Raw genomic sequence first — 24,863 nt, 5'->3', positions numbered from 1 at the left:
ATAATTTATTTTAAAAGAAGTATTCCAGTGACTAATAATAAATAATATACTATAAATCATTAATAAACAAATATTATATAGCAACATTGATATATTATGTAACACATGTAATACATAATATAAAATATATAATAAATCCATTAAGTTATAAGCTCCTGGAAGTCAAGTACTATCTTGCCTCTTTTGATATCCTCTAGCACTTAGCACAGTGCCTTGTACATAACAGGTGCTTAATAAATATTGATTGATTGACTGATTATTGATTGAGGTACCATGCAGAAACAGACAGCTTTTTGGACTTAGAGTCAGGAAAGCCTGGTTTCAAATCTCACCTCTAAACAACAAGTATTAATCCCTTACTAGGGCAGCTAAGTGGCTCAGTAGATAAGAGTGCCAGTCCTAGACTCAGGCAGGAAGACAGTTTTCTGAGTTCAAATCTGGCCTCAGATGGTGTATGACTCTGGGCAACTCAATCCTGTTTTTCTCAATTTCCTTATCTGTAAAATGAGTTGGAAAAGGAAATCGACTAAAGACTGCTAAATGACTACAAAACCACTCCAATTTCTTTGCCAAGGAAATCCTCGGATGGAGTCACAGATAGGTGGACGCACTTGAAAATGACTGAATAACAAAAAAATAAATAAATAAACAAAAATAACTGAATAGCCAAGGATTGTGCTAAGCCCTACAAATACAAATATAAGAAGAAAGGATAATTCCTAACCTTAGGCAAGGACCTTACATTCTAATGCAGGAAGCTGAAAGGGCAAGGGTAGAGAGAAAGATATCAAGCTCAAGCATAGGGCAGAGAAAGTCTAGAGTGCAGCAGCCTGCAGAAGAATGAGACACATCTGACCTTGAACAGTAAATGTACCATATGTTGAATAAAGCTGAATAGAAAGAGCAAATTGACTGACATTTTTGTATCATTATACAAAGCATAGTCCTACTCCGTCTCAACCAGCTGGGTAATCTGAAGCAATTTTTTTACCTGGTCTAGGTCTCATTTCCCACATCTGAGGTTTCTTCTAGCTCCAACATTCTGCACATCTGTCTATCAAAATAAATTTAATTTATTTTTATAGCATTGCACCGGGTATTAGTATTGTGATTACTGGTTCTGAGAAGCTATAGCACATGGAGCCGTCACATCCCAGTAAAACTGTTGAGGTTTGGCATACTCAGGACCCCAAAATACTGACACACAGGGTTCTACTCAAATGAATTTGACCCAAGCCTTCTTTAGGCCAAAGAAAAACAAAGTTTATTAAAGATTCACCATATTGGGCTGATTCTTAAGAAGCCTAACCATCTGTGATGCTCGTATTGACAAGCAGACCAGATGGAATCTGAGTTAGATTGAGTCCAAGCTAGATTGAATCTACATGCCTTCATAGAAACACGATGGATCTTATATACTGAAGAATCCAGGTGGCCAAGTAGTCTGGGGATTCCAGGGATGGTCTTGATAGGGGTGGCCAGTCTGGAATGTCTAGAGGTATGATTTTGATTGGGATGACCAGTATAGAGGTCAGATCTAGGGAGGATCTTGATGGAAGTGGCCAGTAGCCCGGAGAACAGGATTTTGATAGGATCAAGTGTGGGAAGTATAACAGAGATCTGGGCATGGCCATAATGAAAAACTTACGGACCTCAAGAGAATGCTAGATCAAATAAGGGAGCTTTCAAAGTGAGATTTTTCAGGGCCCTTTTGACAAATAGGACAAAATTTCTTTTGGGCTAAGAGACAAAGGCCTTGATTTGGGTTCCTACCTTGTCAAAACTATCTCTGTGAGTGAGTTTGGTGGGTGTCTGTACCAAATTTGTGAAGACTTCCCTCTGCAGAATAGGTAGATGAGAACAATTTTTTCCAAAGGCCATGAAGTCAGCTAAAACAGGCACTATGGAGTGCTTAGAGCTTGGTCAAATATGGAAGACACCAAGGTCATCCATTTCATCCCAGGCCATCTTTTGTCTTGCCATTGGACTTCGATGACTCAGGAAGAGAGAGGCTGAAGCCAGTCTCAGTTATCAAGACATCACCTGGTGAATGATAACATTTACATATACTCAGCTCTCATGACTGGTACTCAAACATTTAACAATTATCATGAATTTCAATTCATAACTTCAGATGCTTATCATATTGATCTGTTTTCTTGAGTTAGTTTTATGTGGCACTTCAACATTTCTTCTCTTGGATGGTGGCCAGATAAGCAATTTACTTCATCTGGATTTAGTATCTCTTAAGTGTTTGAGTATATTTATCCAGTTCTAAGGCATGGGTAAAGATTTAGTGAAGAGGGCAAAAGAGAGATTTCCTTTGCCAGCCTAGATGAGTCATCTGTAATTGAACTTCCTGAGAAGGCCAGTGGGCTACATCTGTGTTTGCTTCCCTAAGCTTGTTCAGGGTCTTGGAGCATAGTTTGCTATGTTGGAACTTGATCCTGCTCTCTTCCAGCCATTTTTCAGGTGGAAAAAAGAGGTATATTATTTCATTAGAACTAGAGAATAGGTTGATTTATTTTCCATTTAATTCAATACTTTAAATAACTGTCAAAGGTGTAGTTCAAGGGTTAGTCTCTTATTCTTTTAATTCATTAGTCTTGTGCCTTACTCTTTACTCCACTGAAAAATCTCCTGAGCCATTTCAGGACTTTTGCACACTGATAAGTCAGAATTTTAACAACTAAAAAACACTAATTTAGGGTATTTCATTTTGCTTTCTCTCTATGCTGATTCTCCCAGTCCTCTGTCTCCTGACACCAAACCCAAACAACAACACAAACCAAACTACAGATTTTCCTTAATTGAAATAGAATTAATACCCTGCATGTAGTTGACAGAACTCCTCCTAGAGGATCAAATGCCATCAGAATTCAGCAGCTTTACCCTGCCTGACTAAATGAACTACTTTTATGAAGATTCTTGGTTAGTTGAAAAAATACTGAAGGGATTGGGGACAGTTTTGTTCCAGAGGAACAATGTTATAAATGAAATAATGACAGAAAGGTGTGGTAGAGGAATTTTAATGGCTTTACAATCTGATAGGGTTTCACTATATGGTTCTCTATATATTTGAGATATATACCTATAATAATGTAAATGGAAAATCCAACCACAAAACTACCAAAACTGAACATAGGCAAATTATAATAAACAAGTTTGACCCTCAAAGAAGAGATATGAAGAGGTACCTTTATCCAAGAAACTGTCTATAAATTTTTTTTCTCAATTTTCTGCCTTCCTTCTAATCTTCGCTATATTGATTTTATTTGTACACAAACTGTAAAATAAACTGTAAAAAAAAAAACTTGTAAAATAAACTGTAAACTTAATATCAGTGAACACCTTATGGAGAATCAGAAAAAGTTAAGTACTAGATCCTAGACTTGTTCCTAATTAGTAATTTGACCTTAGACATATCACTTTGCAACTGCATCTCTCAGAATCTTCAGTTCTGAAATAAAGGCCACAAATAAAATCATGTTTCCAAACAAGTGGTCATAATCTTTAGAAATTTTTATCAATCTACAAAACTTGAAAAAAATAAGGTACTTCTTAAAATTTATAAGTGTCCTTCTCCCCATTCATTGTCCATTTCATCCCATAGCTGAGAGGCCCAGAGTAATCCACTATAAATATTAGGACATTTTACTTAGCCACAGTATGCTTTGGGTTGGAAAATATTGGACTCGATCATTTCTAAGGCACCTTCCAGATCTAAAGTTTGATGACTATGAAAAATGAGAGATATACAGATATACCAAGGTTTCTGATAACTAAGAAAAGGAGAAATGTGAAATGAATGCTTCTCAGAAATATTCCAAACTATTTAAGTACTTTTCCACAAAGCAGAGGGATGCATAGGGACAAGATCGCTGAATAGGATTTCATTTTTCCTGGCTTGTCTATATTAAAATCCCAGGAATGGTAATATTATACCAATTACTACCAACACATCACCTGAAGATTTTCTGTTGTAATGTATGAGTGCTTCCTGCGTAGATTGTATGTCCATGTGAGTTGTCTAAATGCAGCTAGCATAAGACATTGACAGATAACTCTGGAACCTTGCCCACCTTTCTCCAAGAGATGTTGGGATTCCTGTTCCGAAAGGCAACAAGACTGGCTGTTTTGTTCTCCTCTGATAAAGGGGGTAGCAGACAAGATTTATATTTGTCTCCCTCAGCCCCCAACATTGCTAATCTAAGGGCTCATAACAACAATAACAAAACAAAACAAAACAAAACCCTACTAGATTCTCTTAATTCCCCCTTCTATAGGGAAAAGATAGCCCTTAGTTTATATTGGCTAATTCGGCCTTTTCCCACAAAACACACGTTACACAAAAGCCCATCATATATAAAAAATAGTGAATCAACCCATCTAAGCAAATAGAAAACAGAAGTTGGAGAAGTTATACAGATTATAATACACTAAAATACATAAAACAAATGTGCTTTTCCTCTGGAAATGAGATATCTAAGCTTCTCCAAGAGAGAGAGACCTGGATCTCACCAAAGGGGAAATTTCCTGAAGTCTTTAGGGAGGTAAACTGAAAATCAGGAACGTGATAAGAAGCCAGCTTTCCTCACACGTCTTCCAGTGAGTCTTTCTCTTTCTTCTCCCTGGACTTTAATCTGGGAGAATCTGAAACCATGTGTATCTATCTCAAAGAAGGAATGAAGACTTTCCTTTCTATAGCTTTCACACCAACTCTGACCTTCATACAGGCACTCAATGTTGGGCCAGAATTTCCTCTATCTACTATATCTCCTGTGATAGTCTGATACAAAATACTCTAGGCTTGGCTAGAACCTCAGTTTACTCAGTATTTCTTGGAAGATAAAGGAAAAGGTATAAAAAGTAACCACAGAGAGAAATTAATTTTAGAATTTCTCTTTTCCAGTATGAAACTTGTAGTTATTATCTTAGCCTCTGACAAAGACAAACAACCTATTTACACTCAATTAGCCATGCTTTGAAGTTCATCTCCCAAAATGCACATGACCCATAGCTATTTTACCTAAACTGACTTCATTCTCCCTGTTTTTTTCAGTTCATGGGCACAATCTCAGCTATTCTGGTCTGATCAGTTGTTAATTATTAACAAAGAGGGAGCCACAGAAATACTGCTAGCGTAGACAGGTCCATGCTAATGTTATTTTTCATTATTTTATACTACTGTATATCATACAAATAGACTTACGAGATATTTTAAGTTAACAACTTAGCTGTGCTAACACTGTACTCCAAAGCAGCTATCTCACCTACCTTCCAAGTCAGGAGCATCAGCAGCATTTCTGACTTCTGAAATTCTTTTCTTTTCTCCTTTGATCATTATAGCAGAGGCTCTGAGCTCATTCTCCTAACTCAAATTGACCTAGCAGATTGGATCTCCAGAATGAGCTAATATATTTGCTAATATTAACAATCACAACGCCCTATTCAAGTATGTTCTGCCTACTATCAATTGACTAGTTCATACCTCCCCAATATCAATGAATCAAAAAATATCAGCTGGTTTTACTATTTGCTAAGGTTTGAAGTTGATTGGTTGTTGTCTTTCATTTTCAAAGAGGTCCAAAATGACATCACTATGCTAGAGTCAATTTTCAGTGTGTCCAACTGTGGCTGATCAGACCAATACGAGCTGGGAATGCTCTACCACAGGTCAGGCAAAAATAGACCATGTGAACGTCTGGGATGAATACTCTAAATTTGTGCATCCTGAGTTTGCTTTGAGCTGTTTCAAATCCGCTTTGCTCAGAGAGTATAGCACCTTCTCTGATGGTCTGAAATACAAAAACGTCTGCTCCCCCACTTTCATGAATTAGGCCATACTTTTCCCTCTGCACACTTTTAGTTCCTAGGGAAAGTAGGCTCAGACAGAAAATGGTGGGTACAAAACACTCCTTCCCAAACTGGGATGCATTCTACCTGCTTTATATACACAAAATCCCTAGGGAAAAATGAGCTCATAGTCAAAACATAATGGTACTGAAAGACAGATGTTAGGAATATGTGACCAAGAGGTGCCACTAGATTCCTGGCAAAAGGTATCTTTCTCCGTTTGAGTTGTCCACATCAAGTTTGCTTCAGGGTGTGGCATAGCCTGGGACAAGTCACTCCTTGCTTAGCTAGGCTAGCTCGTTACTGGGTCTGGTCAAGCAAGTTTCCCCTCAAAAAAACTTGGCTTCTCACTGAACTCATCTATTGAAGCTACCAAAGGACTCTGCTATCAACTTCAGTTGCCAGACCTCTGCTAATGCTTTCAAACATTTGAAGCTCACAGGGTCATAACCTGGTCTGTTCCATCTCCTTATACTCATTCACTTAAAATCAAGAAAAAAATAAACACAAGACAGACTCACTGTGGATTTATAGACTCTTGGTGAGAAGGTAGAAGGAATGCTTCTCCACTAAGCAATTCAAAGTAGAGTTATCCCTTCCATATTGCCAGGGTTAGTGGTGTGGTGCCCCCCAAATCTGGAAAATCCATGTAAAACTTTTTGGCTCTCTCTTCCTATAAAAAAGAAGTCTGAATTTTTTCTTTTTCTCTTATGGGGTGTTTACAGCACCTTGTCATAAAATTTGGGTTGATATTATACATATCTGAATTTCTATGCTTTTTCTGTGTCATCTGTTGGCTCAATAAAACTCCCCCAAAATTCTCATTTAATTTCTTATGTCAATGCACGATATATCAAAACCACAATGGGGAAAGTTGTGATATGGAAAGGATAACAGTAGTTCTTTCATACTTTGCTTCCAGGGAAGAGAGGACTGGCCTACACCTTTTTGTATTTACAGTCACTTTTGGTTTAGTAGCCACTTATAAGTTTTGTCACCACAAAGCAAATGAACAGAAACAGTCAGAAAATACCTGTTCACTCTCTGGAGTATAGAGTGTTTTCAGGTATTTGAAGGTAGGCTCACCAGGCCTTGACATGTGTTGGAACTAGGCAAGGCATGTTGCACATGGCCTTTGCCCTTTACAACATCAACACACTTGATTTATTCTTCCTTTCTAATATAGCCAGCAGTTAATTCTTACTCTTTATTTCCACACAATCAAGACCTAAACATTGCTATAAATGTAACATTTCCTACACATCAGTCATGGAAAGACTGTTTAGTGGAAATTGTGGGGAGGAAAAAAGGAAATCTATGCAATGCTTTTAAGATGCATCCAACACAATTATTGGTTTAGAAATATGAACGTGGATCATGTGTGCCTTAATTTGCTCATAAGATCCCCAGGCACATCAGAATAAAATGTATTCAGACAACAATACGTTACTTTAAAGATTTTGAGTTTTTGCTACAGTGGCTATAGATTGATGAAACTTAAGGTATCTAATGTCTCTTGGATTTTTCCAGTTTGTGATATACAGATGCAACTTTAAGAAGAAAAAACTATTAATATGGTAGCAAATAAAATTATGTTTTCTGGTATTAGTGTACTCCGTAGTATTAAAAACAAAAATAAAGCTGCCCTTTTCAGAAAAGAAAGGGGGAAAAATCCCCCAAACTTGATGAACATCAAGTTCAATCTCCTCAAATTTTCTGAGTGATGATTATCATATGTTTTAGCTTTAGATGCTTCATTTCCATCTGTATTCACAGACTTTAGAAAGCCAAAGCTTTGTCTGGATCAAGACAAGCATCTCTACCCTTTTACATGTTAGTTTATTTCATAATTTTGGTTCAGTCATTCCAGGGATCAATTTATTTCACATGCTACAGATGGTGGAAAGAATCTACAGTAGCCAAGAAGGAGGAAGATCTGAAGCAAAATCATTTGAAGGCCTTGACAGCATGTTACAGAAGGACTCTGCTTAGCAGAGGACAAGACCGTATGTCTGGCCTACAAAGAGATTTTGTACTTGGCAACATTTGAAAAAACTTACTTAACAACGAAAAGGCAAAGGTACTAACTAGTTGCTTCTTGTTTCTGTGATGCAGGCAAATGCATGTGTAGAAGAAGCAAATTCAATATTGGAAAGAAGTAGCCTTTGACCTTGGGGGAGTCTTCCCTCTAGACCTCGGATTGATGGTTCACAAAATGGGGACCTTAAAATGCCTGACCTTATAGGATTATTTTGGTTCTCAAACGAGATTTCTTTATATTTATGTGCTATGAAAACTATGAGGTGCTATGCAAATTTTATGTAAATATATGAATGATTTGCCATCACCCATTCTACTTCCATTGATTTATGACCTAGACAGTGAAGTGGAAATATATTCACCAGTCTCTAGATCAAAATTACTAAGAAGTTCACAAACAAATGTTTAACTTTTTTACATTTGATGGGGCTAAGTGAGTGTCCAGACCAGCTACAAGCCACTATGGGATATCTTTTGAATGGGGATTAACAGTGATTTTGGCTTCCCCTTGCTTACCATTCTGTTGAAAGAAAGAATCCTGCTGATAGTTAACAAAACTGTTCTTTCCTGAGAATCCAAGCAATGGATGATCATTTTTCTTTCTATCCTACTTTGCTTCTGAAAGAACATGTTTAAATCCTAAATTCTTTTTTTCTTTTTAAGCTATTTATTTGCTTTTTAAAATTATACTCTAAAGTCAGAATACTTTAGATGATGATAAGCTTGATTCTAACTGTTTTTTGAGTTCTGTATGTTTTTAAGTTGCTTTTGGAGGCTATTAATGGCAGATGGTAACAGCTAGCTTGAATTCACAAGATTTTAAGTGGTTGTGATGAAGACTGGAGTGCCAAGGTCAGGTCATCTGGAGAAGAATTCAGGAACACAAGCATTGTTGAAGTCAAGGTAAAGATTTACTATGCTTTTCAGCAGGCAAGAGTTCTTAGGGAACCTGCAACCTTAAAGGGGTACAGGGAAAGTTTATGCAGTATATTCTACAGTATTTCTATAGTATTACTTGCGCCAAATATGCTAATTAGGTGTTTTGGGGTGGGATTAAGGAGTGGTTAAGGAGTGGTCAGTTCTTAAAGGAACATGCACTTTTGGTATCTACTGTGCAGGTATTTTACCCAAAATTCATCGGGAAATAGCCCAAGTAGGGGCTACCTGGAGGTGTGGTTTTAGGCCTGAACCATCACCAAGTCAACCAACGGTCAGGGTTGACTAGAAAAAAACAGACTTCTCTCGTCAATGTCTTGTTAGACAAGATTAATGTAAGGGAGTATAGGTATGTCCAAGTCTAGCATACATATGATTGGTCAGCGAGTAGTAAATGACCCAGTACACAGCCAGTTCAGTACGCTTCTGGTTTAAACTAATGAGTTCTATAGATGCAGTTGGTAGCAGGAAAGGAGGTAACGGTTGTTGCTAGGGCAGCCTGTGTCCTGGGGCTGAGGAGAAACTGACTGGGATAGTATTTTGAGGCTAGGGAGAAATGTGATTTTTAAAGAGAAATGTGATTTTAGAATTGGGGCCCAATTGCATGCAACCAAGCACTGTATCAGTTGGAGATTTTCACTTCTGGTTAAATGTCAGAGATATTCCCTAACCAAGGACTTGATGAGCTATGATGATTTTTATTAATAACCTGTACTCAAGTTCCAGAACAGAGTAAAAAAAAGGTAGGGGGAATCCATGTAGATATGAGGGTCATTATATCAACCCTCAGCTAAATACCCTGAGCATTCTTATTGTTTGTTATATCCAGGTCACTTTAAATATGTGAGCACCAGGCAAAACCTCAAACATTCTAAGAAAGAAATGAGGGAAGGAGAAGATGGCTGTGATGGGAGGGAAAGTAATGCCTTAATCATTCCCACAGGCATAACCTGGGAGGAATTGGTTCCGAACCATTTTTCTGTTGGGAGAGAAAAAAGTCTACCTCAGCCAAGTTCTGTCCTCCATAGCAACCAACGCTTGCTGATCACACAAAGCTAACCTAGCCAAAGTGGAATTTATCCTCTAATACAACTCAGGATGTCAGAGCTGAAGGGAGCCCTAGCAATCACCTAATATCAGTTTTTGCTTTTCTTTTTTTCATTTTTTAATGAATGAACTGAGACTCTGCCAAACAAAGGCAATTTTCCAAGGTCACAGATTTGAACTTTGAATACAGATTGCCCAAGCTAGTTCTTTTTGCACTTTCTACCATGTGGCTTCCATCCAATTTTGACTCCATTAGGTATTAGTAATTGCCAGAAGATACTAACTCCCAAGATTTGCTACCTGGCAATGACCCCAGTGAACAGAAAAACTTAAAATTCCAAATATTTACAAAGTATCTTTACTCAACTCCCTCCCTTTCCTACTCTAAATATATTTCTTGAATGATCCTTTCATCCTTTCTGCTAGCCTCAGATTATCAGTTTGACCTCTGGCTTGCTAAGGTTGACCCTTTTGCATTGTGCCTTCAGTCACATCTCTCTCTCAAATCTACTTTGTAATCTTGTTATAAACATGATTGATGAATCATCCCTACTGTTTCATTCATCTTTCTTTCTTCATTTCTAGTAGCTCTTTTTCTTCTGCTCACAAGCATGCTCAGGTATCCCCTACTCACCTTCTTTCCACCCTGACTCCACACTCAATGCTCTATAGCTTTACCTTTTTTCACCTTTAGGACCGGACTCTAGAAAGAGAATGTCATATGTCTTATTTCTTCTTCCTTACTATCCATTCACTTCTCAGACTCACACAATCTGGCTTCATTGCCCACCACTCAATGGAAACACTCTTTCCAATGTCATCAGTGAGCTCTTGGTCTATACGTGGGTTACAAGTAATGAACTGCACTGGTACAAAGCTAGATAATGATTTGTTCAAAAAAGATCTGGGGAGCCTAATGGACCAGAAACTCGGTATGAGTCAGTCAATATGCAAAAACCATGAAGCTTTTCTTTGTGATGAGGCACTGAAGGAAACTATAAATTACAGTTGTTATCTGCTAAGCTTAAAATATTAAGCAACTATCAGTCATTAAAACTCAGCAGAATTCATTCTTCAGATTAACTTCTAGAGATAAGCAGGGCCAAGGAAATGGGACAGAAATTAATATTGGAGGAAGGGGAAAGCAAAAGTTAAATCATAAAACACTGACCAGAAGGGCCAACCTGGATCATGTGCCACAGGGAAACAGTGGAAGTTAAGTAGGATGATGAACAGTTAGGGGTTAGTAATGAGAACTTTCCTTAGGAATTGAGGGAGAATGGCAAAAAAAGGAAAGGGGAAATATTAAGAAGTAAACTTCCCTTTATTCAATTTTTCCTATAATGTACCTTGGACAGAAGTCATTTAAAGTAGAGTCCTACCATTATGCGCGATATTATACATTAGACCTCCTCCTTATGGCCTTACTTAGGTCCCTACAGGAGAAATAGAGTAAAGTACGTACTTTATGCTATAAATATCTAGTGAAATTTTTATTCCCTTTATTTTATTCGCTCTTTGTTTTTTAAGGAAAAATTATTTTTTAAGGAAAATGGTCCAGTCCAAGATCTAAACCCAATTCAGTTCTAATGGTCCTTATAGGAATCTATATAACTTTTATTACCAGTGTCATTGAGTTTCATTTATTTGGGAGTCTCATATTCACTTTGGTAGCTTTTGCGTGACCAGTAGGGCAAAAGTACTGAGTAACTACAATGTTGTTAATTGTTTGTAGAGAGCGAAGTTTATGAAACAGTGACTTTCTCTCAGTTCGTCTTTTCTCAATAGAGTGGCACTGACTCTAAGACATTTGCATGTTCATGAATCCAGTCAACCAAAATTAGTTCTGAGCCACTGGAAAAACCTGCCTCCTTCTTTTGAATTTATTTATATTTCAGTCAGTGGTAGTCACACGACCTTGACATACTTTACCCAGAATCAGATAAGCAAGATTAAATACTGTACCCAATGTTCTTTTGGCAAAGAATTGATAAACAAGCAAATAGTGTGTAATGACCAGAGAATAATGTATAATTAAAAAATGAACTACATAACAGACCGCTTTGTGCCCAATGACTAAACTCTAGAAGTCTCGGAAGTCACAGGATCTATATGGAACTCTGACGTGCACAATTTGAGTTTGCTTAGTTCTCCACATCTATGCCTCTGTGATGGTTGGTACAAATAAGTATACCAATAAGTATGCAACAACAGTGTTCCCACAGGACATTCAATTCATTCTCATGTAGGGCTCAGGTAAGACTGCTCATCACAAGAAGGGGCAGCAGTTCTAGAAGAGGGGTCCTCACTTAGAAAGGGAAATTAGGATCTGGTGCCAAATAAAACTCATGAAGGGGATGCTTTTCATAATCTTGTCTTTGCTGCCTGGTAGAACCTATGACCCTGTTTGACTGTATTCACCCCATCAGAGAGCAAGGTGAGTCTATCTGATGTTTCACCCCAACAAGGAGAAGTCTTTTACCACATCAGTCTTGGTTTCCTTTCTTTTCCAAACTTGATGTGCCAACATTTTAGCACAGCTGTTTGTTTAATTTACTTCCTCTCCCAGATTTCCAGGCCAATGTCCCTTTTGTTCTGCAAGAGGGAGTTATAAAAAAGAGGAAGTATTGTATAATATTAAATATCATTCACAAATGCAACTGCAGATAAAAACTCATCCTTCACCCACAACTATCTTTCCTTGAGTTACATAACCTCTTCTCCTTCATCTCTGCACTATTAACTATTAATGTATTAATTCATCGTTAGGCATAAAAATTCTTCCATAAGAGGAGCTTCAAACTCTCTCTCCATCTAATGAACTTATTCAATGGTCTTCTTTGCCTTCATATTATCTAGTTTATCAGTTTATATTTCTCCAGGTTCAGGTCTTCCCTAAGTCTTCTTGAAAAGAAGTTATCTTACAAATATATAGTTCACATCTCTTTTATTTCCTGCAGTGTTCATTGTTATGCTGAGTTTGTAGTCAGTTGAGCAGGTAGTTAGGGCTATCTTTCTTACCAACCCCCTCCAACCTTTTTTTGTCCAAGTTACTTCTACCTTTACTTATGACACTTTTTCAGTCATTCTTTCAGCCCCACCCCTGTAAGAATTTTTTTTAAACTAAGGAATAAGGGGGAGGGGAGGGATAGCAGAGGCCTGAATGAGTTGCAGTATTTATTGCTACTATTTCATTTTCCTAGAATAATTCCATTAAAAAAATATTCTCTCTACACTAGGAAAGTATAAAGTGAATCAGTGATTCTCTTTCATAGTTTTAAGCCCCCAACCAGAATTCATGTTCTGGCAAAACGCCTCATTTTTCTATCTCTCTCTCCTATCAGAAAAACTCCAGTTGCCTCTATCCACAGCACTCAAACAATAACACCCAAATTATTAAAGTGAGTCTTTCATACTTCATTTTGCCAGGTTAAGAGAAAGACATTTAAACACAGAAAGTTCAACAAACTTTTAAGAAGCAGGCTTTAAGGAAGAGAAGGAAGGAAAAGGGAAATGTGAATGAAGAATCCTCACCTTGGGTCTGTGGTGGAAGGGGTGGTGTTCAGTGATACACTGACTACATGACTCATGTTGCTTTAGATTTGGAGTTTGGCTACAGATGATTTCATGCCTGATGTCCCTCTGCAGTTTCTGTGGTGTGTGGTTATGCCTCCATGGCTTTCCCTCTTCAGGCTCCCTATGGCTTCTAGTCTTCCCTCAATTCTTCCATCACTCAAATCAAAGTCAACTGCAACTCATGTCATCATTTTGATGTCATGGTCCTCTTCGAGAATGAAGGATAAACACAACAACAATTCCTTAGAATGAGAAGGATGGGTCTATGTGTCACATCAGCCCCCTCTGCCAGTCCCAGGGTCAAGGCAAAATTCTGTGGTCAAAGAGCAAAAGAGGGCTGGGAGGTCTTTGGCAATCATCAGCAATTTGTTTCCAGGATTGTGATCTTTTTAACAATGCCTAGAGTAGGCTTAGTTGACAGAGGGCTGCACATTTGATAAATGTCCAATTGAAAATACACTGTGTGCTTGGTGGGCACCATACTTTAAGTCCCATGCCAACATTATGAAACTACTACATTAAGGTTAGTATGAACACTGATAAAAACCATCACAAAGAAATAGATCTCATCTAGGCACAAAATATCTAACTGGGAAGTGAACATATACTACACTTTAAATTCTGCAAATGTTCTCTCACTCCTTGTGTTCTTGGCAATCCATCTTTGTAAGCCATCTATTTGTAAAATTTCCCTGCTGAGTTTTCCATCTCAACTGGAAACAAACCAGCTTTATGAAAAAACTGATACTTGTCTCTGTGGAAAAAGCAATGATTAAGTGCTGGAATCACATTCAGTCTCAGTTGGCACTTGTTCAGATTCTAATATGACTTTTACTTTTTTTGAAAAAAAATGTAGGTCCTTTTCTTTCCTTCCTTTTCCCCTCTTCTGATATCTTATCTACCTACTATATCTCTGGCTAACTTTTTTCCTAGCAGAATGAATTTAGGTCATGTGCTTTTTGGTCAATTTCCAAGTGTTATTGGGGAAGTTTGAAAGAAAAGCTTTCTAAAATCAGTTTCCTTAAGGAATCTTTTTCAACAGACTCAAGATCTCAGGCGTATGTTTAAATTTGTTTCTGTCCTCCAAAAAAATATTTTTTAAATGTATTGAGGTATAATGCCTACCATATGTTTTCATGCTTATTTTTTGAAGTCATAATAATGAGAAAGCTAATTAATGTTGATACTTGAACCAAAGCTTTGTAAAGATTTTTGAAATGAAATAGTGCTATCTATATCTGGTTTGGAGTTTAAACCCAGGAAAAAACAAATTTAAGCTTTTAGAATTCTGAAACTTCTACCAAAAGAGGGCAACAATTTTGCTAACACACTTTATAGTCAGACTTGCCTATTTTCTGAGATTCAGATTTGTAATTTAATTTTGGTTTTACCAAGGGATTTTTTTTTTTAAGTATCACAACTCCCAGGCTTCTACGTTCCAGATTCCACTGATTCCCAATTGCTATACTCCTTACAGTGAGGTTCTGGCAGACCTAAGCTATGCCTGATAGAATATCAAAGTGTATCAAGCCACAGGAATTGAGAGAAATTAAGAGGTTATTTCTCCATAATCAGATCCTCTACCCACCCACCCTCTCCACCCAAAAAAAAAAAAAAAAAAAGTAAAGTCATTAACTTTATGCAGACAGGGTTCTGGGATTTTCTAAATCAAAGGGAGAGTATATGAAGCCTGAGTAGGAAGCCTGATTTTCATTGCTTCTAGGTCCCTTTGGATACTTGTAGGCTTAATGCAAAAGCTAAACTCTCATGGTAATAAAACACAGCAGGACCTTTTGCATTTGAGTCCTCCCTCCCTGTTCTCTCATTTCCCATGAGTTACTGGATCCTCAGTGTCCCTACTTTTAACACATCACTAACCTATTTTATACATGTGTGTCAGTTACAACTCTTCTGATGAAAGAGCCTTGGCCTGGGTTCTAGGATAGGCATGGAAAGAAACTATCATTGGAAGTGTACAAAAGTAGGAATAAGTAGTCTATGATACCTTTCTTTTATCCCCATGAAACTCTCACCCTCCAGGGATCTAACTCTGGCCTGTCTAAGTAGTAAACTCAGCCTAGAGTCCTACAAGCAGTTTGTATGAGTTAGAGAAATCTAGGACATTAAATGACATCACTGGTCTTTAGCATAGCAGCTAGTTATGTTTAAACGGGAAAGACAGTTGAGATCTTGGCCTCTAGTCAAGTCAATAAGCATTTTTGGGTGTCTACTGTGTGCAGGGTGCTGTGCTAAGGACTAGTAATGCAAAGACAAAATGGACTCATGTCTGGTCTACAGGAACTTACGTTCTACTTGGGTCAGGTCTACCTGGGATGGGGATGCAAAATGCACACATAAGTAAATATAAAAAGTATTCAAAGTCAATACATTGTAATTCTATTTATTTGAGTGGAAGAATGGGAAAAAGCTAGCTAGCTAGATAATCTTCCCTTTTATTACGGAGGGTAAAACCATCTCCCCAGTCCTTACAGCTTACAATCTAGATGTCATCCTCACCACTACCCTATCTCTCATTGTCCTTTCCCCTGCTTATCCAGGCTGTTGCCAAAGCCTATAGGTTTCACATTTACATCTCTCCAATATGCCCCCTTCTCTCTCCTATGATACTGCCACCGCAGTAGTGCAAGCCCCCGTCACGTCATGTTCAAGGGTCTGCCTGCCTCAAGGCTCTTTCCACTCCAATCCAGCCTCTATTGAATCACCAGTTATTTTCCTATAGGAAGTTAGAGATTCCAAGAGGACACAGGAAGGAGGATAAGCATCCCAAGCCTTCATAGGCTAAGTAAGGCAAAGGCATAGTGCCAGAAGTTGGATCATTAACTACAAGTAACATGGAGTAAGGCCTCAAATTTAAATATTTTCAAATTAAAAAATTTTCTTAAACATTTAGTTTAAGCAAAAGAGTACAAATAAATGGGCAGTCAGGTGGCACTAGATAGAGTGCTGGCCTTGGGGTCTAGAGGACCTGAGTTCAAATCCTACCTCAGACACTTACTAGCAGTGTGACCTTAGGCAAGTCACTTAACCCTATTTGCTTAGTGTATGTATTCATCTATAAAATGAGCTGGAGAGGGAAATGGAAAACCCCAATGGGGTCATGGAGAGTCAGACACAACTGAAATGACTGAACAGCAATGCTGTACAAATAAATAATTACTTTTCTAAGTTTTATAGATGTGTTTTATTTTTACATTATAAATATTTACAGGTTACTCCCACTTCATCAGAGGCCTCATGACAAAGTAAAAAGAACTGAGTAAAACTAATAAAGTAGTGACCTCATCTGAATGTTCATGTAACATTTCACATCTGTACCATTCCCTCTCCAATATCTCTATTTTTGAAAAAAATTAACAGAATTCTATTTTTTCCTCTCCCTCCCAATCCTGACCCCAGTAGGGAAAAATACTTTTCTATCATTAGAAAAATTCACAATATTTTGCCAATGTGTTCTTTCTCCAAGCTCTTTCCTGGTATGTCCATAGCTCTTACCTGTCTGGATTTTTGTGGTATGGCTCTCCATTGGTTCTCCTCCTACCTCTCTGGTCACTCCTCAGAATCTTCTATTGAATTATTGTCCCTGTTATTCCCCCTATCTGTAGGTGCACCACAGAGCTCTTTCTTGGGCCTTCTTCTCTACTTTCTCTCATGATGACCTCATCCTCATGAGTTCAACTGTCACAATCAAGTGATAGATCTTAATTTTTTTTCATTAAAAAAAGAAGGTCCCTTTCTTTGGTTCTTTCTGTCCTCCCATCTACCTACTATATCTATGACTGATTTTTCCCTGGAAGATTTAATATAGGTTACCTCTATACAGATGACTTCCAAATCTATATTTTCGGTCCCAATCTTTCTCTGGATCTCTAGGCAAGCATTGTCAAATGCCTATAGGATATTTCCAACTGAATATCCCTTAAGCATCTCAAACTCAGTTTGTTCAAAGAAGAATTCATTATTTTCCATACAAATCTAATCTTTCCTAACTTCATCTTCCATTAGGGATACCACCATCTTTCCAGGTCTGAAAACTCAGAATCATCTTCAACTCCCTTTTCTCCTTCACCTCACATATCTAATCCATTGTCTAGCCTTATTGGTTATATCTCTACATCATCCTTTACATGTCAGTTCTTCTCTGCTCAGCCATGGTCTTTATCACAACTACTCTAGACCAACAGAGTCAAACAGATAAAAACCAATCCCTGTTGGCAGCATATTGACTTAGAAAACCACAAACTAACATGACCTATGTTGTAATGTAGTCTTATTTTTTAAAAACACTTCTCAATTACATTTTAATCTGGTTCAGCTCCCAGTTTGCTGCCACTGCTCTTAACTATTGCAATAGCTTCTTAATCGGTCTCCTTCCTGAAATTCATTGTCCAAGCAGCTGCCAAATTGATACTCCTGATCATGTCACTCCTCTGCTCAAAAAGGTTTTGCCTCAAGAAGGAAATACAAATTCCCCTGTTGAACATTTCAAGTCTTTCACAGACTGGCTTCTGCCTACCTTTGAAAACTTATCACTATTAGAATTTGGACTGAGCCTCAGGGAATTACAATGCATGGACCATGAATTAATAAATATATTTAGAATGCCACATTCTACATCCACCAGGGAGATGTCAATTCCCACATCTGTGGAAAGCAGGAGAATTATCATAACTGGTTAATCACTCCTCTGTATTCATCAAGGGTATTGGGTTAGAATTATATTTATCTAGTAGACACGAAATATTTTCAATCTAAAGGTATATTTTGGAGTGGGGATAGTTAGGATAAAAGTCATTTTATCTAGTCAGATACCCTGATATAGGTAGAACGTAATCCCACCCTAGGCCATTCAGGTAACAGTTAACTTAGTCGTGACCAATTTAGCTCTTCTTCCACCTAACCCTTATCACACACAAAAAGAAGCCATGGGGAGAGAACAAATATATTCAATTCAGCAAACAGTAAAACAATAATCAGAGAAGTTGCACAGATTAAGTTCGTTTAGATATGACATACAAGAGTCAAAGACTCCTCAAATATGAAGTGAGATAAAACTCAACTCAACTAAAGTAAAAATGACTGGGAAGTCCACCTTTAGTAGTATATGAGGGTCCAAGCCCTGGGAATCCTGGGATGTGTCATATTGACATTACCCAGAATCCCAGGGCTATCCTTCATGGAATGAACTTCCCAAGTTCACCTGGATGGAGTGCTACATAACTCATTACTCCCCTTAATGTTCAATGTATACGGGTTTCTGGTTTTCCTTGCACATGATATTCAGTCTCCCTTATCTGTGTCTTTGCAGAGGCTACCCCGCCCCACCCCCCCACCCCCCACCGGTCTCAAATGAATTTCTTTTGTATCTCCACCTCTAAAATTCTCTACCTTCCTTCAAAGCTCAGCTCACATGCTAATTCCTACACCATTTTTTATTCAGTAGAATGTAACTTCTTTAGAACTGTACTTGCTCCTTTTCCTTTTTTTTTTTTTTAATTTGGTCTTTGTATGCTCTGTACCTGCCACATTGTAAGTATTTAATGTTTGTTGATGGGTTGCCTGATCTGAAGGAAATATTCCAAACAGAGGAAATTGTACATTGGGATAGAATTTATAAGGAATATTCAGAACTCATGTCATCTTCAAATGTAAAATCATGCATAATAAAAAAAAATATGCATTATCTTAGGACTTCAAGCTTTTTAGCCTGTCTCAAATAGTATTGCCTCCTATCCCATACAGAAAACAGAGCACTAGGAGACCTGGACTGAAGAGAAAATATTTTAGAATTATAGCACTGAGCTTTATATTTTTATTTTTGCTCTTATTCTAGGAATACTGATAACATCTTACATATTATAGTACTACTCTTGAGTTTGGACATTATTTTTTTCTCCTAGATTCCCTTACTTTTCTTCATAGTAGTCCCAAGATTTGCTTAAAGTCATGAAATCAAAGAAGATCAAATTTCTTTGCCAATGTTCTTCTCACTGAAGTAGACTAGATTGCTTAAATTATCAAGTGGTCTGCCAGAGCAAGGGAGTGAGGCAAGCTACAACACTAATAATCTGAGTAAGGTAAATGTGGGACATTCCATCCTTCCTTTCTAAGCATCATCAAGTCCTCTTGATCTCTCTCTATCTCTGAGTGTGTGTGTGTCTCTGCCTCCATCTCTGTCTTTTCTGCCTCTGTCTCTCCATCTCTTTCTCTGTCTCTCTCTCTCTGTATCTGTGTCTGCGTCTCTCTCCCTGAGATGTATCTCACTCATTCTGTATCATCTGGTGTATTATCTTTTGTATAATTTCTGTGATTTCTGTTTGCTATTTGCTTGGATAAGTAAGCTTGTTTCCTATTCTCTGTGAGCGGTCATGTGTAATGGCATTTGTTAGGAAGGGCGTCAAGCCTCAGATACGTAGTTTGAAACACTTCTTCCCCATTAAGGAATAGGAATCAGAAGCACAGACTTAAATTTTATTTTATTACTTTGGAATCATGGATACTGCTAGAACTAAATTATAAAATCAATCCATGATCACCTCTTTCCAAATTCCTTAGGAAGATTTTGCAAACATAGGAGAAAGGAAAGGGTATTTCTGAATACTTGAAAAGATATGATTTGTACATTGTAATAGAGAATTTTAGGGCTTATTTCCTAGGAACTAAAGAATTTAGTATGTGTTCATTGGATTTGCTCTATTTAACATGGCTTGCTGATGCTTTGGGGTAGTTGTTACTTGTATCTTGACCTCTGCTTACAAATTTTTATAGAGGGGGGAGTTGAGGTGTTTTTGGCTATTTGCTGTGTTTTATTTTGTATAGTGCTATGATTGTGTGGATGTTTTGCAGGGGAGAGTCAGTGTTAGTCCCAGCATACTTTTTTTGATATAATGAATATTAGAATAACCAATGGAAAGCAATATGAAAATATGCTGGGGTTTATTTTACCTCTAAATCTGGAGTTCTAAACAAGCCAGATGGTGGTAAATCACATAAACATTTCATTCCTTGTTTAAAGAAAGTCATTTTCATTTTATGTTTTTCTTCTGGGCCCTGGGCCTTTGTCCCCACCCTGTTTTCTTCTAGTTTATCTGCCTCTTTTACTCACATAACAGTTCCCTTCAGCATATGACTTACAAGTTACCTTGACACGAAACTATTCTTTTCTGGATGAGAGAAAGAAAATATGTCATACCCTGCTCTATTTCTTCTTTTTTTTTTTTTTTTTTTTATTAAACCATCTGGACAGCTGGAGTTCAGAGCCCAAACTTGTCAGCTTTGCATGATAAAAAACAACTATGCTCTATCATGGGGAGAAAACAAGAGTACTCTTTTCCTATCTCTCCTTCCCAGTAAAACAATAGCGAATGTGTACATGGCACACTAAGATTTGCAAAGAGCTTTATGGTATCCCTGTGAGACAGGTACTATTATTATGATTCCCATTTTATAGATGAGGAAACCAAAGATAGGACAGGTTAAGTGATTTGCCCAGAGTCACACAGGTAGTTAAGTGTTTGAGACCTGATTTGAACTCAGGTTCCTGAATCCAAGTCCAGCACTCTATACCATCTCACTGCCTCAGTAAAATAAAATTCAATTTCTACTGGACCTTGTGAAAGGCAACAGGGACCTATAAAGAAACATTCTGCATTTCAGTAAACCCATAAAATATTTCCTGACTAAAGTATTTTTGAGAGGCTTTCCTTGGATAGAATGGGGAGGATTAAATTTTAGAGCCAGCATTTCCTTTAAGGACAGGCAATTGAGAAGAAAAACAATGGTGCTCTCTTTTCTTAGCAGTTCATTCTAGCTTGCATTATAAACCTAGACAAACAAATAATATTTTATCATCAAAGTTGGTTGCTGGAGCTTTGAGATGTGCCAGATAGGATATTAAATAATACCCAGGTCATACATAGCTGAGGCTTTCCATTTCTTACTTTCAGCCTCTCTAAATGGCTAGGGTTGCACACAGCTTTAGTACTTCCCAACAATTATGGTGGCTGATAAAGTACTGAAAGTAATAGGATATAATTTGAGTTTTCAAGGCAGCTGCTATTACACAAATGAATTATTTTTTTTATGTAACCTAAGATTAAAAGGACATATCATGATATTTTTATCTTTAAAACTTAATCCATAAAGATGTGTTGAAAGAGAAAGACTGTAGAAATTAGAGGTGGCAAAATAAGTTCTTTTGAGATCATAGATTTAGGGATGAAAGCAGAGGTATGCTGGTAAAAGTTTAACAACTGACTCCAAAAATAGTTTTCATGATACCCTTTAAGTTTAAATTGCATCAACACTTTTTCCATCACTTTCTTAAGTCCAGACAAACAACAAAATAATAAATCAAGCCCTGATTTGTAGCATTTGCCTATTTCCAAGGTGTAAGCATTCACAATGACATTTTAACAATCAGCTCTTGAACTCTCATTCCAAAACCAATATTCTTTCCTTTTTACCAGGTTATACAGTACCTCTGCTTTCTATAATAGATCCATCATCTACAATATAATCTAAAGTAATAATGAAACTGATGTGCCATGCTTGATAAGCTATTACCAACCCTTGAAATAGCCCTTCTGAAAGAATGTCCTGCTTACCGTCATTTTTCCATTGTACCATTATGCCTTCATAATCAGGGCAACTAGAAAAACAAAATCTGTTGATAGAGGAAAAAATTTTCACATTTACTATCTCTGATAAAGGTATAATACACACAGTATGTAAAGATCTGTCATAAATATAGGAATAAGAATCATTTCTCATTCAATAAAGAGTCAAAGAATACAAACAAACAGCTTTCAAAAAGAAGAAATGCAAACTATCAGTAACCAGATTATGAGAAAGCACCATCAATCTTTTTTTTAAGAGCACCAATACAGCTTTGAATGCTTTTATTTTGGTTTTGTAATCAAAATTGTCAAATTTATTGTGTGTGGTCCTCACAGTCCCTTTCTTGGTTATAAACTCTTCCCCTAGTCATAGAATATTTTTTTAAAAATTCAGTTTCAAGTTCATTTTGTCCCTCCACACACTCCCTACCCTATCCCCAGTCACTAAAAATGCAAGAAATATAATGAAATATATATATATATAATATGCACATATGTGTATATATATGTATATAAAGACATGCAAAATGCGTTTCCACATTAGTCATGTTTTCCCCAGAAGACAAGGAAATTATATAAAGAAAGATAATAAAATTATGTTTCAGTTTGCACTCTGAGACCATCATTTTGCTATGTAGAGGTGGATAGCATTTTATACCATGAGTACTTTGTAGTTGTGGGTCACTGTAATAATTGATCTTTACCAAGTCTTTCACAGTTGATTATCATTACACTATTGCCAATACTGTGTAGATCCTCCAAGTTCTGTTCACTTTACTTTGCAGCAATCCATATAAGTCTTCCCAGGTTTTTCTAAAATCATCCTTTTCATCATTTTTACAGCATTCTATCACATTCAGGTACCATAGTTTGTTCAGCCATTCCCCAACTGGTCAGCATGCCCTCCGTTTCCCATTCTTTGCTACCACAAAAAGAGCTGGCAAAAATATTTTTGTACATATAAGTCCTTTTCCTTTTTTCATGATATCTTTGGGGAATAGGCCTAGTAAAGGTATTTTTAGGTCAAAAAGTATGCATGGTTTTTTAGCTCTTTGGACATAGCTCCAAATTAATCACCAAAATGTTTATAGCTCTACCAATAGTGCATTATTAGTGTACCTATTTTTCCACAACCTTTTCCAGCATCTGTAATTTTCTTTTTCTTTTTTCTTACCAATCTGATGGGTGTGAGGTGATACCTCAGAGTTGTTTTCATTTGCATTTCTCAAATTATTAGTAATTTAGAGCATTTTTATGTGATTATTGATAGCTTTGATTTCCTTTTCTTGATTTCAAAAACCACCTGTTTGTATCTTTTGGTCACTTATCAGTTGGAGGTGGTTCCTATTTTTATAAATGAGTTCAAGTCTCTATATATATACTTGAGAAATTAGACTTTTATAAGAGACACTTGCTACAATTTTTCCTCTTTTTCTTCTGATTTGGGTTGCATTGGTTTTATTTATGAAAAACCTTTTTAATTTCATACAATAAAAATTTACATTTTACGTCCTGTGAATCTTTCTATCTCTTGTTTGGTCATGAACTCTCTCTTTATCCATTAATCTAACAGGCAATTTCTTCCATGTTCCCCTAATTTGTTTATAACATCACCTTTATGCATAAATCATGTACCCATTTTGAGTTTTTCTTGCCCCAATAGCAGGGATCTTTGAGTTTATCAAATACTAGGTTATTGTGCTCTTTTGCTTCCTAATCTATTCCACTGATCAGCTGCTCCATTTCTTATTCAGTACCAGGTTGTTTCAACAATTACCCCCTTATAATATAGTTTGAGATCTGATACTGGTAGGCCCCAATCTTTCATTTTTTTTCATTCGTTCTCTTGATAATCAACCTTTTTTCCTCCAGATGAATTTTCTTGTTTTCTTCTAGTTCTATAAAGTAATTGTTCTATAGGTTTTTTCTGTCCCTGAAGCCTGCTCAGTTCTGCTCCTCTTGGTGCCATATGGCCAAGGCTGGGCTGGGCTCTGCTCCATGTCCAGTGGGACAGACATTTCCTGTTGATATTTCAGGTCACTCTGGGCTAGAAATCTCCTCCGCACCATTGTTCTGTGGCTTCTACTGCTTTAGAATTTGTTGAGAGTTCTTCTTTTCAGGTATTTTATGGGCTGTGGGATAAGAGTTAGCATATGGGCATCTTTCTACTCTGCTATCTTGACTTTGCCCCCCTATAGCTTTTTTGGTATGACCATGGTTAAATAAATTAATTTAGGTAATACTGTCATTTTATTTTATTGGTTTAGCCTACCCAAAAGCAATTATTATTTTTCCAACTATTTAGATCTGTCTTTGTTTTGGAATTGTGTTCATATAGTTCCTATGTGTGCCTTGGAAAGTAGACTTCCAAGTATTTTATACTGTCTGTAGTTATTTTAAATGGAATTTCTCTTTCTATCTCTTCTTGCTGGTTTTGTTGATAACATATAGAAATACTGATGAGTAATGTGGGTCTATTTTATATCTTTCAGCTTTGCGAAAGTTGCTAATTATTTCAACTATTTTGTTTATTTCAATAGTTTTTTTTAGTTGATTCTCTAGGGTTTTCTAAGTATGTGATCATATCATCTACAAAAAGTTACAATTTGTTTCCTCATTCCCTAGCCTAGACTTATTCCTTCATTTTATTTTTCTTATTGCTACTGCTAACATTTCTAGGTCAACACTGAATAGTAATGGATATTGTTGCTTTACCCATGATCTTATTGGACATCTAGTTTATCTTCATTACAGATAATGCTTGCTCTTGGT

General features: G+C 37.0%; 1 long non-coding RNA gene across 3 annotated transcripts in view; it reads right to left on the bottom strand.

Annotated features, from left to right (window-relative positions):
• Positions 1–24,863, bottom strand: part of LOC140513172 (uncharacterized) — a 55,232-nt gene that overhangs the window by 1,260 nt on the left and 29,109 nt on the right. For 2 of the 3 annotated variants that reach the window (XR_011970092.1, XR_011970090.1), the window contains exons 2-4: positions 22,080–22,138; positions 13,414–13,663; positions 992–1,054 (exon numbers count right to left, since the gene is read on the bottom strand). This is a non-coding gene — a long non-coding RNA (uncharacterized lncRNA). The remainder of the gene's footprint in view (positions 1–991; positions 1,055–13,413; positions 13,664–22,079; positions 22,139–24,863) is intronic. The other variant, XR_011970091.1, reaches the window with a different exon arrangement.

This window comes from Notamacropus eugenii, chromosome 7 (assembly GCF_028372415.1).
Source record: "Notamacropus eugenii isolate mMacEug1 chromosome 7, mMacEug1.pri_v2, whole genome shotgun sequence".
NCBI classification, from domain to species: domain Eukaryota; kingdom Metazoa; phylum Chordata; class Mammalia; order Diprotodontia; family Macropodidae; genus Notamacropus; species Notamacropus eugenii.
The sequence above is the reverse complement of the archived record's forward strand: the minus strand, read 5'-3'. Positions and strand labels throughout refer to the sequence as shown.